General features: G+C 33.8%; 1 protein-coding gene across 2 annotated transcripts in view; it reads right to left on the reverse strand.

Moving 5' to 3' along the window:
• shakB (Innexin family member shaking B) overlaps positions 1-5839 on the reverse strand; it is a 137762-nt gene extending 131923 nt beyond the window's left edge. The window contains exon 1 of one of the 2 annotated variants that reach the window (XM_076133851.1): positions 5608-5839. The gene's annotated coding sequence lies outside the window, so the exon portion shown is untranslated. Of the gene's footprint in view, positions 1-5003; positions 5233-5607 lie in introns of those variants that run through there. The other variant, XM_076133842.1, reaches the window with a different exon arrangement.
• Between the last annotated feature and the right edge of the window lie 11017 nt (positions 5840-16856).

Genomic DNA, 16856 nt, shown 5'->3' on the forward strand with positions numbered 1-16856 from the left:
ACAGACAGACAGAGTTACTTTCGCATTTATAATATTAGTATGGATATTTATCAAGAAGTAAAACTAACAAGTAAGTAAGTAAGTAGAACTAACATTGATAATGGTGATACGTGTATTTTAGAAATTGCAGAAGCTAGTCCTTTAAAATCTAGATAAATTGTGCATGCCAAGGTTCTGTAGAAAATTGTAGGACTATAGTATTTTGAGCGTCAGTGCAGCTAATTTGTTAAGTTAAGCTTTCCTTAGTCTTGCACTGAATTGTTTACAGCGAGTTTAAATAAAACTAGAGGGTATTTAAATGAGCAGTGGTTCGTTGTAGCAAATTTACAGTAGAATTGACGTAGAGAGTAATAAAAGTAGATGAATTGAAATAGTTCTTGTTATTTTGTTGTAGTTTGTCTAGTATACGGGCTGGAAAAATCTCATGGGCCTTTGTATGGAATGTAGGTCCATTAATTCTCAAATATAAGTTGGCTTTTTTCAGTTTATTAAAGTACATATTTACAATATTTTAAGGCCTGTGTGCACAAAATTAAAGCCTGTGTTATGTAAAAGTTAAGTTATTAGATCAATAATTGAAATTCTTTAATATTGAAGCTGGGTTTAGGAAATTTATTTTTATATTTTGCCTACAATTTTTTTTGCATTTTTTTGTCTTCCCGTAAATACGTCTCCGTGCCTTAAAGACAATTTTACAAAAAACAAAAAGTCACTTGGTTGAGCCGTTCTTGAGTTTTGCGCTTAGCAAAAGATCTGTTGATTCATTTTTCTATAGAAGAAAGAAAAACAATTACATTGTCTATATTGCACAACAGCTGACGTATTTTTCAGTAACAAAATAGTAGCATAGCGCAAAAAAGTTCAGCAAACTAAATACTAGCAAGTTAAAACTTAACATAATTAGCGGAGACACAACATCCCAACAGTTTCAACTGAAATAAAATTAACAGAACCCAAACGAAGTTAAAGCCTTACATTTCGAAAGATTCTCTCTTTTCTTATTTTTACTGAAAACCTTGAATCTTACATCGGTGGCTCGACATAAGTTAATTAGACCGGCTGCGGACTGCGGCGAGTAATGAAACGATGAGGGAGCGCTCCGACCGCCGCCTCGTTTGCGACACGCCTAATATCTTACAATGTATTGTGGATATTGGATATTACAGATTGGATATTATGTCCTGATTTTAGTTGTAATTATGATTATTTTTACGAAAATGCTAGTGGAAGAAATACTTTTGTCCGTAATATTTCTTATAATGTATTTAATGCTAAAGAGTTTTGTAAATACTTAATATTTAGAGAATAAGTTCTGGTTATAAATCAGTTAAGTATTAGCTTTTACAATTTTGACAAACGAAAAACGCCCTTAAATTATTATTATGCTTAATAATGTTGAATCACTCACCGAAAACTGTTACGAAAATTACAAAATCGTAGATAAAATTGGGATCATACTGCATATTTGTCGTCTAGCAGGAATATACATATTTATGCTATTCCCGTAGAACCTTCTACTTGCTACGCCACGCTACGGCGCTACGAGGCTCTACGAAGAACCATGACCTCTATGATAAGTTCCGGGTCAGAGGTGCTACGGTAAGGAAACAGGCTGTATGTCAAATGCCTTTGCCGCTGTTATCTAGATGACCCTTAACGCATTGTTATGTATTTGTACACAGTTTGGCTGAACATGGAATTATTTGATGCAAAATATATTTTTAAGGAATCTTTTTTACTCTCGCGACTAGGACACATAATATCATAATGCAACGGGTCTTATACGCGAATAAAAATTTAAAGGTTAGGATACCTTATTTGCTGCCAGACGTTTCGGGCAGCAAATAAGGTATCCTAACCTTTAAATTTTCAATCGCGTATAGGACCCGTTGCATTATTATTTTATATTTTTAAGGATGTCAAAATTATATGCTATTTTGCTTTTGTTCGCAACTTTACCCACAAAAACATATTTTCAACACGTCTCAAACACGTGAGGTTAACGTTCGACTGCAAACTGCAAACAGCAGCGGCATACAGACATGTGCTAGTGTCATCATTATATTGTAAAGTAACCGAATCTGACATCAACTGCAACTATCATACTACAGGTCGTTTGCAAAACTGCAGTTTGCAGTTGTCGATTGCAGTCAGCTGTCGTCTACAGTACCCAGGCTTCTAAGAATCACATCTTAATTTATTAATTAACAACACCTATGAGAATTTTATTTATATAAAAATAAAATACTTCACATTAAAAAAGCAAAAGATAATAACAATATATTAATAGAATATATAACAATATATAAGAGCAAGCGTTATTAAATGTAATTCGGGGCACGTATTCGGATCATAATCAGAACAAGCCCGAACATTGTCAGCTCAACGTTTTACACTAACTGAAAATACCTGAAAATATCTGAAATAATCCAGTTAATATTAACACAACTATGTTGGTTCAAGTATGTGGAAGTTAAGTGAAATTTTCGATTTAATATATTGCTGCAATAGATTTTATTAAATTATGCTCTACCAGCTTTTGCCCGTGACTCTGTTCGCGTGGATTAGTTACATGTTATGGCTTATTTCCCAGTTCCCGCATAGTTCCCGTTTCCATGGGATTTTTGGGATATTTCTAGGACAATTTGAAAGTGAGACTATTTTTACACAAAATTTCATCATAAAGCATGAAGTGTGACAGACAGACAAAGGTACTTTTACATTAACAATGTTAGAAGGAATTCGGTTTTTTTTTTCATTTACTAAGAAATAGTTGTGTAATTGTTCGTCACTGCAGGTTACAAGATTCAATTGATTTCTCAGGTCGAGAAAAGTGTTTTAGAGTTTTCCAAATGACAATGTTATCCTCAACTACAATCCAGAATCACTATAATATCAGACATACTCATGTCATAACTAAAACTCTGTCAAATTGTGTATCCAAATTCTCCTCTAATCTAATAAAAATTGGCTAAGAAACCTTACATCAACAAAATTCCTAGACATTACCTAGTCTCGCAAACCTTAATAGAAAATCAGTACCAGGGAATCATAAAACGAAACGGTTATAACGACATCACTAATGAACTGAGTTATCTATCGCAATACATCAGATAAATGAGAAAGATACTGTAGATACGACACCTCAGCCGCGAGTGTACTGCCGGTGACAAAAATTAGGATCAGTCGTTAATCCTGTTATGTTACTAATTAAATTATTTCAGTTGAACTAGTAACGGTAGTAGTGGAATCTTGTCGTTCTGCTTTTTACTGTCTGTAGAGAAATGTGTTTATTACTCTTTTGTTTATTTTTTAAGAAGTTAGTTAGATAGAGGTTGTTGGTTCTGTAGAGTATGTTAATTTTGCGGTCATTGAGATAATTAATTAAGTACATTATAATCCTGTATGACAAGATGTATGGATATGAACGAGGCAAGAAACGCTGTAAGGATCGTATCAAGTGGCGTTCTTTGGTCTCTGTCAATCCCCATGCAAAATTCGTGACATTATATTTGTATATATATACATAATTTATATATTTGTATATAAATAAGTAGTATTACATTTCAGAGAGTTAGAATGACGATAGAATTATGACATGAGATATATAAAATATGTATACATAAGATATAAAAAAATAAACTGAATCAAAGATGTGATCAAAATTCGCACTCATCACTTAAAGATTTTTTTTTAACAATAATTCTATTTTACTTAAAACATTTTGACCCACGATTCTTCCACCATCCCACACAACACACAAACAAAACCGCAACTACAAACAAAAAGCCTACCTGAGCCGAAACGATTCGATTAATTAAAACAAATTCTAACACCAATAAAAAGGTGATGGGCTGCGAGTGCCGCTGATAAACCTAACGAACGTTGTAATGAGCTCTCCCCGCGCACATTAGCCTCTCAAGCCGCCCGGAGGCTTCGCCCTAAAACCAGCAAGTGTTGTAAAAACTTGCAGTTACACTATGTATGTACATCGCTTTACGACAGTCCCGGAAATGTCCGGCTATCAATTATGTGGCCGCTTTGGTTGTGTACGATTTGATGTGTGCAATCGTTTTGTTTGGGGATGATGCGAGATTTATTGGATGATTAAATAGTTCAAAGTGTTTGATAATGGTTTGTTAAGACTTGAGTTTGAAAATAGCTGCAGATTTTTTTGTTAAGAATAGTTGTAGATCAGGGTTGCTGTGAACGTGTGAAAAAATGTTATGACCATGATTACATATACCGGCGTTTGCTAAATAGGCATTATGTTTAGCGCGGTGTTTTCTCCTATTGCCAAATACTCAGATATTAATATTATAGAAATATGTTTGAGTGTATAAAAATCCACCCCAAAATTAAAAAAATAACACGTCTACTTGGTTATTTATTCGACAAATTCAGTATTTACAGAGATATCGGATAAGATGTATTTAAATTCGATAGATAAAAATTTTACACTTTGTTTAGTTTTATCTCAAATTCTAGGTTCATAACCTGAGAACACAAAAACATGTTTAACTACAAAAACATTTGTTACTATTAAATACTACTTACAAAAGTAAGACCTCAAAATAGGGGTTATATTCTACACAATAATAAAATGTATTGATAGATTTTCTTTCGGCGATTTTCTAGAGATTAATAATTATTTTCATTATATCAGGAGAGTGTGTCCAAATGTTTGTCTAATTATTTACAATTGTAACAATGCGCACTACGAAAAAAAAAATAATTTAACCAATTAACTATTCAAAAGGCCAATGTTTAATTTTTATAAGAAAATCTAGTAATAAACTTAATTTTATTTTTTCAATGACATCGATTTTGTAAATTATCGTCAAGATTTCCATTGAAAACCTAATTTAATCAAACGACAACAAAAACATATCTTATCTATACATTATCTCGCACATTACCATGAAAGGACTATTATTTAGCGAACATCGTCTAAGAAAGTTATCGGAACAAACATTTACAAGACGTATTATAGTAAAACTTACATGTTGCGAACACGGGAAGGACGAGAGCGACGGGAACCAAGACAACTTGTCACACACAAAGTACACCGACACAAAACAACACACAGGAGCGTCTCCCCAGCCCATGGCGGATACAGATTTATCAGAATCGCTCAATTTATCATAACGAGACCGGGGACATTCGTTACGACACGTCAAAACTAAAATAGAATTCACTTGTTTGTGTCCAAACACAAGCCACGTGCGTCCCAGCCCGCTCACCGATCATATCTGACGCACAACTTACCTTATAACACGAAAAACCGACAAAACTCATACAAAAATCACATGCAAACATACAAACACACTCCCTAATAACACTATTTCACATAAATTAATACAAAATCAATGAATACGTTCACCTTTGATGTTCCATGTTTCGTCGCTCGTTTTAATTCAAATAAGTCTTTAAAACTAGGTTAAAGCAGTTTATTTCGTAAATGACACTATTCACTGTACAGCATGGCATTTAGCGTTTGATTTACGACAATACTGCGCCCTTATTTGCTCAGCAAAAAGTTTTTAGTGACAATAAAATCGATAATGTTTGAACATTAATTATGTTATCTGTGTGACGTGAACGCACCTGAAGTGAAAGCGCGGGAAGCTCATTCGTCAAGTTGGCTTGTCGTTTGGCGGCAAAACGCGCGCCATTCATCGGAGCCATTTACAAATCCGTATCATTGTTGTGTGACGAGCACTGAGCAGTGGGAGCACTCGCGGGACGAGAATATCACTTTTAACGTTAAATGTACGTAAGTACGTGGTGGTGGCGCGTGGCTCGGCCGTGGGGCGGCGCGCGTAGGTGTTGACTAGCCCGCGAAATGTTGTACAGTGGACTGGAACACGCTCTCTGCGGTCGCGTATTTTTCTATTCTATACATTTGTTCTCAATCGTGTCATATCATGAGCGGTGGACATCTCCGCGCTATTTATAATTGACCCTAAAAGTATGCTGATGTAGTGTGAATTTCCTCGCGGCAGACAATCGGTGTCGGAGACGAGAGCAGTTTTGTAAAATTGTTTATCTTTGCGTGCGTCTTTTGTTCCACAATGATTGGTTTTCTATTTTTCGCTCTCAGTTTATGTACTCTTGTTTTGAAATGTTTGATAGAAGTGCTTTTTAAAAGTCTAAAATACACACTCTAAAGAAGTATCCTAGGAAATGGATTTTAGTTTTAAATTGAGTACATCCGGAATTTTGAACTTGTTTTAAAGAAATTACTAACTAACACAATCATATCGAGCATCGTTTAGTTCCGTTTTCAGAAAACAAAATTAGTTTTTCCAACTTTGACAACTAGACACATTTCTAAATTCAACGTTCACAAAAAACACTACATTGTCAATATCTAAGCCGTACGTGGGCTTACAGGGCGGCTGGGTAAGGGACAAGCCGTAAAATTTGAGTTGAGCCATTTTCGCTGTGTACTGATGAGTCAAAACAAACAAGGCTTAACTACGTTTTTCAATTGGGACTGCTGAAGGTCACACAGGATAGCTGGTCAGCAACCTAGAATTGGAGTCTTTTAGTATTTTTGATATTTTCCACGTACTCAAACCTACTGAAGTATTTCTTATATAGACGACACTGGGTGTCGCCCTTTTCTATGTAGTATGTATTCTTCTGTGCTATGTAGTAATCAACTCGTAGATTTTGTTGTCAATTAAACAAATAATAATAGATAATACGGCAGTGTAAAAAACAGACTATATTCGGGCGAAATGTTTTACGATAAAATAATCTTAATATTTGGTAAGGGAAAAGAAAAACAATTAATTCGTAATCCGTAATGTAAAAGTTGCTTGTCTTTAAATAACTTATATATATAAACATATTTTAAGAAATGAAATGTGTCTGGTAAATGTAAATTTAATAGTGTATACCTCTAGAAGTTTGAAATTCACATCGGGAGAAATAAATACTGATACGTGTTTCTGTAATACCATCAATAACTAAAATATGTTCGGGCATTAACATATTTTAAACTACCTCTGCTTAAACATATATTACTAGAGGCCGCCCGCGAGTTCGTCCGCGTGGTAACCTTTCCCGTGTAAATCCCGATCCCTCGGGAACTCCGGGATAAAAAGTATGTGTTATTCTGGGTCTTCAGCTACCTGTATGCCAAATTTCATCGTAATCGATTCAGTAGTATTTGCGTGAAAGAGTTACAAACATTCATACATACATACTCACAAACTTTCACATTTATAATATTAGTAGGATAGGATCTTATTCCTTTACAAATTATTGCAGTTTTCCGCATAGAAACAATTTGTTCCGTAATTTGCGACAAGTTATTAAATACGATCATATAACAACGATCATAGACAATGTCCCTAACGATGCTATAACTCTATGGAATATGTCAGCATGTGATCATGTGTATGATAATGTAATGGCGTCTTGAATATTACTTTATTTGTTATTACGTATTTGTTTGTTTGTTAGTGTTATAGGAAATTGTGTAACAATCTGTTATTGGAAAATATTGTACTATGAGACTCAAGGGGTTAGAAAGAAAATACATAAGTTCTGAGGGTGGTTCCCTTTCACTACTTGAAATGGCAACCGACAAATTTTATTAGTATGAAAATCTTATCAGCGCCTCTAGCGGGTGCCGTAAGAACTAATTGTTTAGTACATTTTAAATGTCAAATACTCAATACTCGTTAGTGCTGACGGTAGAGAGTCGATACAAAAAAAATATTTACTACAGATAATAATCAATAACCGAGTATACCGAGCTATAGAGAAAATTGGTATGAAAATGTAACAAGCGCCTCTAGTGCGTTTTGTAAGAACTAATTTTCTTCTTCGATATGAAATGTCAAACTTCATACTCTATAATGCCTGGTGTAAATCCTGCAACAGTTTATATTTAACTACTGCAATATGACGCCACGAACCAATAACAGCTGGTACTAAATTAGTGATTGATGGACGTGTATTTAATTATCTAAAACTAGGTGAATTGCACACTTAAAAATCTTCAACAACGGTTGATATTTGACCAAAAAACAACCAGTAATCTCGGGTCTACAACTTCCCCCTTATTTCTATCCCCATGTTAAACATCATCTAAATCGGTTCATCAATTTAAAGCATAACAGACAAACATTAGCATTTTTAATATGAATACGAATTTTCATTTTTCGTAAGCCAAGCCAAGTGGCCAATTCCAGCCCTAGCAATAAATTCTCCGTGCCACAATCTCAGTGATAGTTTGTGCAAATATTTCATTGTAGGCGCATCGTAAAACAGACGCGAGGAGCCTGTATCTGTTATGCTAATACACTCGCGATATCTACAGTGGAGATAAGCTTGCTAGCTTGTATAGTCACCGACGTTATATGCAGCTATACTAAGTTATAGTTTGTAAATGTAGCTTTTTGACTGAAATCAATATAGACCGGAACCAATAGATTTGGTGCAGCTTTATGTGAAAAAAACAGGTCAATAAAAATCTCTTTAGATAACGAAGACGAAGCGATTGTTATATAAAATGGTGGATGCAATTATTTTTATTAAATACACAAGAGCATAAAAATTCTGATATCCATTTTAATATTATAAATGTAAAAATTCTGCCTTTTAAGCCTTTACGATGAAATTGTCCATGGAGAAAGTGGCAGAAGCGAGATCAAACTAAGAACAGCATGAACAAAAATATTTTTATTTATTTAATGCTTACAGCTTTACGCTAGTCGGTTACTTAATTGATGAAAGCACAGAACATTGAATATAGATGCGGGTCAAATTGCGGCAAAGAATAGTGTGTGTGTGTACATATTTTTGCACGCAACTGTACTTTGTACGTTTTAGAGCCAGAACGTGATGGAAAAGAACTGAGGTTGGCGTGATGAAACATAAATTAATTTTATAATGTTTTTTGAGATTCAGATAGGCTGTTTTCGATTTTATTGAACAAACATTATTTATAGTTTTAGACATTGAATTAGCTTAGTATACCCCAGATATTTGCGATTTATTTATCTTAATTTTGCAAAGAAAGCATGAAGAAAAAGGTGAACTTAACAAATTATTCACATAGTACTACGGTATTTACCAAATCACATGGACTATTAAAAGCAACATCTTAAATTAGTAATGGAAGCAAAATATATTATTAAGTTTGTTCTATATTCCCATCTCTGTCATTCTAATACAAAACTATCGTCCATTTTCAATAGTTTTTCCAACTGCTAACGTAGTTACCCTTTGAAGTTCAATAATGGCTATTGTAAAGCAATAAATAAATAAAATTTGGCCGCTACTCGCCGCTCGCGTGCGTACTAACGCGTTCTATATACCTTTACACATTGTGCATATTTTACTCTTAGTCTTGCATGAGTTATAATATTTTGTTGCTATGTTATGCTGTGCTTTCATATCTTTGCTATGTGGGTATAATATTAGTTACTATGTGTTTTGTTGTAAAAATATGTAAATAACGCAGTTTAGAATGGTTTTTCAGATGAATTAATAAGTTAACTTTTTCTTGTCTCGCTTAATAAAACATGGATAATAGATGTCGTTTGTAACTCTGGTGGTTCAAGCAAATAATTAAAATTCTAAAGGCCTTGCTCACGGCGTAGTTATCAAATTGTATTTACGCAAGTTTATAGCTGAAAATAAGCACTCATATGCACGTGTATTATTCTACCAATCTTCGTAAATGTATTTTCTAAAATGCCAAAAGATATTTGCGTAATCCGAAAATGCGCCCAATCTGTATCCGCCCTAAGGCAACGTCACACAAAATTGCAATATTTTGTGCCAATGCCCGATGTCATATTCGGGTGCAATATTGATCAAATCGTGTGTGACTGTGTACACGCTTGTGTAGAGCCACGGGAAATGAAAAAAACGTTCTAAAACTTGAGTATGATGACGTCAAAATTACGCTATGGTGTATGAATTGATTTAGACTGTTTGTAATTTGTGTCTGTGCTTAAATCTTTTGGGTACTTGACAACAGTTAAATCAGCTACTCTTTATGGAATGTCAAAAATATATTGTAATTTGAAGTATAGAAATACAGGATAGTGACGTCATGATACCGTATTGTCGTTCGAATCAAATGGATGCCTGATAAAATGTTTCAGTTTGAGATAGTTACAGTTTCAACATTATTTACAAGATACAAGCGCAACACAAGAACAATTCTTAGTGTAGAAGTTGTCTTGTTAATACAATTTCTTCTAAAGTGGACCTAAACATGGTTCACTAGCATATAGTGTATTTTTTTATAAAAATACTTACTCAACAATTTTAATTTTCATAAATTGTTCACCATGTGAAATTTACCACAAACGTTTCAGGGCAGTTTTATTGTAAAGTACATTTAATTTATACAGGTACAGTTACTGTTTCACATAACTTCAGGTTTGCCAAAAAGCAAAATTCACATACATTATTATTTATTCCCACTTTTCAACTTTTTTATGTACTTCTATTGAAATGAATAGACTGTACGGAACAATGGTATATCGTATAATATTTATTTAATAAACTAAGCACATTGTTTTTATAAAATGCTGTTGTTTTGTCTGAATACAATACATGTGCTTTTTTGAATGTGCGTTATTGTTCAATGTTCATGAATAAATAAATAAAACAGGTTTAGATAATACGTGGTACATGAATAATCAGCAAATAATAATAATACACAATTTGTTTATCAAAAAAAAACAGGGTTTGTTATTGCATACTTTTAAAATTAGTATAGACGTACATTATGAGTTAAAAGCAAATAAAATAGCAAAAAAAGGGTTTACTCCGCTTTAAAATCCGCTTGGGGAACAACTAATCAACAAGATTTGGATGAAAATTTTAAATAATTTGATAAATAACTATGTATAAAAAGAATCTTTATTTGAAAAAAAAAATGGCAATAATTAAATTATTATTAGGCCGCTCCTCCACAAAATAATATACAATTGGTAATACCAAACACAAATGAGAGATAACGGTTAATGAAACTTAGAAAATAAACTTCACTGCCCAACCTTATGTAAATGTTAGTTGTCTTTTCAAATAGAAAAGACTTACCCACGGTTTCTGAGGTACACTTAGCGGTAGTTTATCTATTCAATAGCGTTAAAACTCATATAGAGAAAACTCTATTGAATAATAGATAAACTAACGTTAAGTGGACTCAGAAACCGGGGGCTAGCAGTTGCCTCTTTACACAGTTATAGATAATAATATGTAGGGGAAGTCGTGTGCGTGTATTGAACTATTTCAGTCGTCACTAGTATTGCTAATAGAATTATACTCGTCACGGAACTAGGCTTATTGCATATTAAATATTATGTAACCTGCCACGTAACAACGTACTTTTAAAGTAGAACTAACTATACGAGACTTAAGCTGATTTTGTAAAATTTTAATAATTTAAACTTTATGATACTTTTGTTTGTGTATGTATATCTTCTAGATGTATATAAATAGCGTTATAATTGTTGTAATGAATAAATATTTTGGTCTCTGTACACCCCTATGGGAACGAGGCGTGATTTTATGAAAATCTAGTATAGCAAAAGGCGCGCCCCCAATTACATGATTATCATTGCCAATAGCGAAACTCGAATGTGTTTTATACACTTATGCCTACTTCTTCGAATATAACAGGTGTGATATTATGTACCGATGTCTAAAATCTAAACTAAACTCGTAAAAAATTGTCCTTCAGTTGCACTAGTCACTCGACATATCGAGGTAGTAGTATTTTTTTATTTATTCACTATTTGATATTAATGAATAAACAAAATAGCGGTGTGGTGAAATTTAAACTTATTTTAGTTTTTTTTTATTGATATCTGCAATAATATTCTCTGTCATTCTTGCTTCTTCTCTATTATTATTGTCATCTCACCTCTTACCCAATTCATATGACGCATAGATTAAAAAGAAAGAATTATAGCTGTCTCCCTCATATGATATACGACTCACTCTGTCTGGAGAATATTACATAGAATTAACAATGGGACGTTAGATAAAATTCCTTTTGGTTATTTTTATAGGTATTTTTTAAATAGTGACATAGTTAATGCGTGGCGCAACGGTCAAAGGTATTTTTCCATAGCTCGCAATCCTTGATTTGTCAAGAGTTGAATATTTTGTAGGTTTTTCTAAGATTTTGGACTACACATATTTTGTCTTCAATCAGAGCAAAAAAATACTACGATTTCTTTAACAGTTGTTTATTTATCTTCGCAACAAGCGAAACCCCATTTTGATATTAATATGACTTAATATTATTTAACCATTTTATTTTATGATGTTGAAAAATTACTTGTTTCAAAAATCTGAGTTTATGCACCATGTGAAATGAACCGGTGACGTCACGTGGTAAAGGGCAAATGTTACTAGGATACCACGAGCGACCAGGAGCTCTCGTACAACTGAGATGCACGCAGGTATCATTGTATGCACCACGCACACGTACATACAACTGTGTAACCACATGGGGTTTTTGAAAATTTCCAAGCGAATAGCTGTGCTACTCTTGCACGAGTAAATTCTTACTGCACACTGCGTGATGAAAAGAGATAGAAAATACCAGACATAGGGGTTGGGGTTTCCCACACAGTAATAAAGTTTTCCAATGTCTCTACAAGAGTGTGTGTAATAGTGTTGAAGTTGCAAGCGTTTGAAAGGTTTTTTTTTTATATGGCTGCTAATTAATCTTCTTAATTACTTTTGGCAATTAGACTTTTTCAGTGTCGATCGAAACATTATTTATTTTAAAGGAAGTTTTGTTTAATTATTACTTTTCTGCAACACAGCTTATAATAACAGAGGCTCGAGTACCTTGGATTTTCTTTCCTAATGTAAAAAATCAATCATACATAGTCGTGCCCGTGGGCCCCTTACTTCTTAAGGCATTGACCCCAATCCATCTCCAACTTATTCTATTAAAAACTTTGTTCAAAAAGGTCCCATTCACTGCACAAAACCGCACAAATTGTCAGTTATTAGCCGTTTTTTGTCGAACGAAACCGAACAATGGTACCGTTAAAACGGTTTTAAAACCAACCCCCAGTTTATTAGGGGCGTGAGAAAGTTGCAGGGGCGGCACGTGGTTTAAATCTTTTGGTACTAGGATAGCAGGAGGTGTGAAGAGTTGGATACATTCCATTCGGGTGAATAGTGTCATTGTGTGTCTAGGCACTGTTTTCGTGTTTGAGTGTTCGATCGGGAATTGCGGGTATAGGGGCGGAGTTTACGTTATGAATGAAGAGCATATCGAGCTGGTACACTGTAGAACTTTTCCCGTTTTTGAAAAATTTTGTTTAAAACAGTTTCCTCGTTTGTTTTACTGATAATGTTGAATGCACATAAGGTTTTCTTTTTGACTAATTTCATTCAGACGGGGTGGAGCAAAACATACACAATTTTTAATAAGTAACACTTGTTTTCAGTAATAATCTAATTGCGTGCAAAGATTATGATTATCTGAAAATGCTAGAAGATGGTTATATATTTTTTTCTTTTTTTATTGTTCTTAGAGTCCTGGGCTTTTTATTTAAATCTATTTACAACTGTATTACCCATATAAAACATGAACAACTTAGTAATTATGAAACCTAGTAACTTATTTTTGTATACTTTATACAAAAATAAGTTACTAGGTTTCATAATTGTTTTACACAGAAATAGCTAGTCTAGGGTATACATGCGGTTTTCAGGTTCGTTGGACCTCAGTGAGCGCGTCACGTTTTCCAAAACATTCGATACCAGGACAATATGAGCTATCAAGAGGTCACCACAGCTCGATAGGGGTAGGGGAGCGAATGTGTGAAGAGTAAACCTAGGTTCCATTTTCAAGTGCTGTGTGTTCGACCGGGAAATTCGAACGTCCAGCCTGTAATAGGCGGGGTTACAGTTATCAATGAAACTTTGTTTGTGTGTGTATATGTAATTGCAGTAACAACACACAGAGAACAGTTACAGGGGCGGATTTAGCTATTATAGAACTTAACACGAAATAAAAATGACAAATTAATTAATTTCGTATTCTCGCCGAATTCATTACATTCAAGGCCCGCTCTCACCATTTCTAAATATTTATCATAAAGTTTATCAGATTAAATTTTGACAATTGTTTTTATACTTTTATTGCTATTTTATTTAGCAGATAGGTTATCTGGCACTTTTTTATAAATAGTCGAACTGATCCTAAAGCCCGGTTTCTAAGGTACATTTAGCGGTATCTATTCAATAGCGTTTTACCTGATATAAACTTGACAGTTTGAAAAGATAAACTAAATGTGCTTCAGAAACCGGGCTTAAGTTTCCTTACTCAGAGTAGTACAAAAATGATACAAATTAATTCTTATTAGAAACCAAAGCTTTATCGAAGAAGATCATGGATATTATAAGCGATACTACTCTTACTTACTTCACCTATCCTAGTAGCCAACGCGATGATGAGCGTTCGTTTCCCACGGCATTCCCACAGGTTCAGTCATGGTTTCCAGGAAAACCATCAAAAGATCCTTCATTCATCATTGTTGTTAACATTTTATTGTACAATCCTACTATTGTGTTTGACAGGTTAAACAGCTGTTCCAATTGTGAAGAACTTCTGTTGAAGCTACACGTGCTTACATCAGTCTTTTTACACATGACATCCGTTACACGTGCTATTTCGAACAATGCACCTTCCAGGTAGAAATCACAGCTAATTATTTTCACCTGAGAACGGCCACCTGAAAAATTTAAAGCCTTATTTAAAAAAGCCATTGTTATGATGGTTGTGATCTCCAAATCCGCTCCCTGGATCAATGAATGGTCCCGTGGGAATACTATCAGGGCGTCATGCTTTCCACTACGATTGTTACTAGGATAGCAGAGGTAGTTAAGAGTAGTTCTATTTGTATTCCAGAAGTAAACTCTTCGATAACGAGAGGACTCTACTTAGAGGAAAAGTTTTATGTTTCATAATTATTATTTGTAAAATTTTACTATTTATTATTTAATAAAAAGTAAAGTTTACTAATTAAAATCTAAGCAAGTCATAATATTTATTTTTCGTTACTTTCTTTTCATAAGAGTAGTAATAATAGTACCATATTCGTCTCTAGTTTCATGAAGAGAACTTTACATAATAATATACCAACAGCTACAAAATACATAAACGAATTAACAATAAATAAAGAAAATATCTATTTAACTACTAATATTGTGTGTTAAATACCAATTTTATAATATGTTGTAAAAATACTTTGGCGAAAAAAACTGTAGCGCTCTTGTAGTAAAGCTCCATCTACCAACGTGGCTTGAAACTATCAGCAGAGCAGCAAAAAGTTGAGGCGAGACGTCACCGTCACGTTTTCCCAAAACATTGGATACTAGGTCATCACGATAAGCAAAGAGATGTGTGATCCCTGTTCCTGTAGGGATGTGTGCAGTATGTGCATTACCCAGACATCAATGTAGTAGTAATCTTCTCATTGAATGCGTCGTGTCATTCAATTAATGTATGTATCAAACGGTTACATATTCCCAGCCCGGACAAATATATTATCAACAATAACAAGTCTTCTTATTCTAGAAACTCTTTATTATTATTAAAGCGTCAGATGAATCCATTTCTACAGTTTTTTTACATTTGAACAGTTTTAAAAGCACGTGCTTTGAAACTAAAAACACCTTACCATCATCAACGCAAGTGGCTCCATAAAAAAACTACCACACAGTTTGTAAGCATACACCTGGTAATTCATAAGAGCAGGTAACTAGCAAAAACATCTGATTTCGAAGGATCGGCTGACTACGGATTCTACATAATACCTCTTTTTTGCGAAGCGTCAACAAAAAACAGAAGAACCGTTTTTAATCCCAAATCGTGGGAAAGCAGCGAGAGTGTCACGTTGTTTCCAACCGTACGGTACCAGGATATCAGGAGGTACTAGGAGTTCTTACACTGTTCCGTTGCAGTGACCTTGAACAATCATAGCTTCTACAAAAGAGGTAGGGTAGGTATGGCTACACAAAAGGCTGTCTGTCTAGGCAACTCACCCTACTTTCTTTATGTATCAATATTAATGAATTCAAATGAAGATTTAGATTTTATTTAGCTTGCTTTAATTAATAATTTTGTAATTCCATAACTGTGCAACAATTTCTCATGAGGTTGATGATGAGAGATTCTTATGGATTGTAGGTTTGTCAATTAACTATCAAATCAGAAGCTGGCTGAAATAATTTCAAAAAGTCCTACATATTTAATAAGTACGTTGGTACTATTGAGAAAGGAACTAAACACTCTAGAATTGGGAGGAGACCTATACTTAGTAGTAAGTAAGTTCAGCTTAAAAGTAATTTTCCAACTTTACATTTGTAAACAAATTAATGATCTTTTGTAGGTGCTTGTACTGATTAATTTGCTTGTAGAATAGGTTTCATGTATGTTTTCGTATACTTGTATAGGCGTCGTTTCTCTTAGAGTAACACGCTACGAGTTAATTCTAATTAATTGCTCTAAAGAGAGAATGTTTAGAAGCTTGAGAACGGCAATTTGTTTTGTGTTTGTTGCGTCATGTGTTTACATAAGATAGGTAAGCCACTGTAACCTTAATTATGCTATTTCAGCATTTAAACTTCAATTTAATATTGAAGTTTAAATGCAAAGCAAATAACAAAAACTCCGAAAAATTGTATTTGTTTAAGCCTAATTAATATAATTTATGAGTTGGCTCATCCAACATTCCTTTGAGAAAGTTGGATGTACTAATTACAAAATAATGTAATGGATTACAAAGTATCATATATTAATATCGAACAATCGCAAAATTAACTATTTCTGTCTGTTTTGAACA

The sequence above is a fragment of the Anticarsia gemmatalis genome, chromosome 2 (genome assembly GCF_050436995.1).
Source record: "Anticarsia gemmatalis isolate Benzon Research Colony breed Stoneville strain chromosome 2, ilAntGemm2 primary, whole genome shotgun sequence".
Classification (NCBI taxonomy): Eukaryota; Metazoa; Arthropoda; class Insecta; order Lepidoptera; family Erebidae; genus Anticarsia; species Anticarsia gemmatalis.